We start from the raw sequence: 3,800 nt of genomic DNA, 5'->3' as shown, positions 1-3,800 counted from the left end.
TTTTTCGAAGAAACATTATCAACAACAATTTTTCGAAGAAATATCATCATCGTCGTCGTCAGTCGTCGTAAAAAAAATCAATAAAATTATATTGTATTATATGGAGGAAGTTTTTTTTTAATATATATATATATATATATATATATATATATATATACTCCAGATTTTCTAGTTAAACCAACCAACTAATTCTTTTCTACCTACAGTCCGATCCACGCATATAAATTTCCTATCGAGCACAATGTAAATTAGAAAGTTTCCCACAGGTTGCCCTTTCTTTTGTTTTAGCTTCCGGATATCTTGAGCAAAGATTTATATTATTCAAAATTATTTAATAACAAAATCGAGTCAATTTAAATTGAATTAAGCTATTAAAGTAATTGTTTAAATTTTTATTGATTGGTTTAGTTTTATTAAGCTCTCGATTTAAATTTATTAATTTTTTAAGAATTTTATATTTTTAAATTTATTTGATTGGTTAATGAGGTTAGTATTGGTATTAATATATGGATATTATAATATCTAAAATTTTAAATGGTGTTATAAACCAATATAGTTTAGTGTTATAATACCCACACATTAATAATATTTAGTTTTTTAAATGTGATTAATGAGCGGATTTTATATAAAAAATTTAAAAATTAAGAAAATAAATTTTAGATATAAATAATATAAGGGTAAATTTATATTAAAATGAATGTGACTATATGTTAATAAAAAAAGTATTAATATAATAGGAACATGATATGTTGTTAAAATAGGTGATATATTAGCATTCAAATTAATACATATGCTTTTATAAGTTTGCTAGTTCATTTTAAGATTTTTTTAATCTTTTTATGTGTTTAATAAAAGGTTTATTTATAAACATGGTTCACCATCTATTTAAACTTATTTATTTAGATTAATGAGATCATAGTTTTAGTAAGAAAGTAAAAGAAATTTAGAGGTCTTGAACATTTCTGATAGAATAAATTTTATATTTTTTTATAATTTCGTTTGATTAATTTGGAGGTTCTTTCTTGCTAATTTATCTATTTAATAAATTCAAAGTATAACTCTCACCTCTTAAATATATAGATTTAAATTCTAATTATTGTATTTATTCCTTTACATATTTTATCATTATACCACATAAGTGAGAGATGGGCCTTCGAACCAACTAATTATATAAGTGGTCGGTTTGGTCCTATGAAAATTCTTATTAGATATCAAGTTGAATTGAGAAGTACTCACGAAGCCTCATTGAGTTTTTAATTTTGTCATCCTCAAAAGAAAAATCTCTACATCACATCATAATTAAGATTTGAACCTTAATTATATAGTTAATCATTTAAAGGGTCTAACAGTTGCACCTTAATCACTGCAGTCAAGTTTATCAGTGAATTTTTGTTTTCTTCAAAATAAATTTGATCCTTAAAACTACCTACCAAGATAAATTTTAGCTAGTAATTATACTTATTTACTAGACAAGGTTAAATTTAGTTGTAATTTTAATTTTTTATCAGTTAGATTTGATCAATAATATTTAATATTTAATATTTTAATAATCAAATTAATTTTTAATTTTTTATTGACTAAATTTAAGTTTGGTCATAAATATTTAATTTTTTACGGTCAAAATTATATTTGACATGTATTTAAAGTTAAGTTTGATCAATAATATTAAATTTGACCGATAAGAATTAGATTTTGCCGATCATTTAAAATCATACTTACTAGTAATTATTTTTTTATAAAGTTATTTTTAAAATTTACACATATAAGAGATTTTTATAATTAAACCTTTTCATTAAAATATATTTAACATTATACTAAATTATTTCTCTGTAAATTCTCATACTCTCGCTTGAGTTGTAAGTATCTTTTTTTTGGTAATTGGTAAAAAAATTAATTATCAACTAAATATTTGTTATCAAATAAATTTAATTAATAATTTCTCAAAATTAAAATCAATCAATAAACAATATAAAATAACGGTTAAAATGTATATTAACTCAATTTACCTAGTATTTTTTATAATTTATTAGCTAAATTTAATTTTATTTAGTTAATTAAAAATATTTATTAATCAAATATATTATTATTTAAATAAATTCGGTGGGAAAGTTTAATAGAAAAAGTAAGTTTTGATCCATAAATATATTATGAATTTTTAATTTTACTCAATATCAGTTTTTTTCTTTTTGTATTTTTATTTTCGTTAATTTTTTCTTTAATTTTTTTAAAAATTTTATTAATATGATTAGTTTAGACCCGACCTCAGATCGAGTTAAAATTGGACCTAATCGAGGCTCATAACCAAGTGAATACATCGGGTACTCGTTGACTCGATTCATAGGCTAAAATTGAGTTGGTCGAGTACCTGTTGACTTAATTTTGGAATTGGAACCAAGTCAATAGGCTGAGTACCCTAATTTCCAGGTTGGAATTATGGCGGTTTTCATTCAAATTAACCATCGATTCAGCCGTCAACTCATATTTTTTTGAAAAAAATGTTGGAATCAATTTTTTTTTTTAATACAGATGTTAAAAAAAAATTATTTGTACTTGAATTTAAACATGTTCTCCCTATTAGAAACGAATATCCTAATCAATTAACTACCACTATTAATATTTTTATATATTAATTAATTATTTAATAACTAATTAATAATTATTTCATTGTAGTATTATTCTTAAAGAAGTGTAAGCGATACTTATTCATTTATTAATTAATTTATAATTATTTATTATAAATAATTTCATATATTAATTAATTAATTAATAATTATTTAATATTTTTTTACTATACAATTATTCTTAATAAGTTTAATAACATCTGGGTCGATAAATAACTTTATAAATTTATAATTTTTTAAAAAATAATATAATAATTTTGAACAGTAGCAAAAGAGATGAATCATATAGGAACTATGAACTGACGATTCTGAATCATGAACCGTAATTGTTTTAGACCCAGGAACTATCGAACCAATGATTCCAAACCATTGATCCGACGTTCCGAATCATGGTCGAATCTACCTTCATTCCTCTTATCTCTCATGCACGAAACCTCCCAGCATGGAGGAAACCTTAAATCTCACATCGAAACCCTTCCTCTTCCTTATTCAGCTCTGAAACCCTAAATCTCATGCTCAACAAATTGTTCATATTCCTCTATTCAACTCTATTCATCCTCCGTCCGAAACCATCTTCTTCCTCTCTCCACCAAAGAAAATAGAAAGTGGTACCTTTATTTTTATATCCTATTAATATAGTGCATTTTCACTTGTTTTCTTCTTGTGATATAAAATTATTCTTATCTGATCTCGTCTGGAAGCTGAGTCAGATGAGGGTATCGGTGATTATGGCAAGAACGTCAACGAAGAGAGGATAGGGCTCGGGGAAGAGGATCGCCAATGGTACCCACGACCTTGCAAACACAATAGACCAAGCACCCGGAAGCGTTATAACGAGAATCAAGGAAGAGGTCTCTAGCGGAGGCCCTCTGACACTCAAGTCAGAAGAGAGGCCGAGTGGAAAAAATGATGAAGAAAAGTAAATGCGTGTGTGTAAGTAAGACTTTTGTCTAGTACGTACCTGACCAACAGAGAGGATCACCCTTCTTATACTGCCTTTTGTAACCTCTGCAATCATAAAACATCAGAGAATGTCGCATGTCAGGGGGTGTCGGGTGAAAGAAGATGTGCGACGGACTTCCATTGGGTAGAGGAAAGTTCCGTGATTTGTATGTGACAGAGTATTGGAATATTCCTTGATGAATATATGTTATTCTCTAATAAGTTGTTACAATTCCC

Source organism: Zingiber officinale, chromosome 7B (genome assembly GCF_018446385.1).
Source record: "Zingiber officinale cultivar Zhangliang chromosome 7B, Zo_v1.1, whole genome shotgun sequence".
NCBI classification, from domain to species: domain Eukaryota; kingdom Viridiplantae; phylum Streptophyta; class Magnoliopsida; order Zingiberales; family Zingiberaceae; genus Zingiber; species Zingiber officinale.
The sequence above is the reverse complement of the archived record's forward strand: the minus strand, read 5'-3'. Positions refer to the sequence as shown.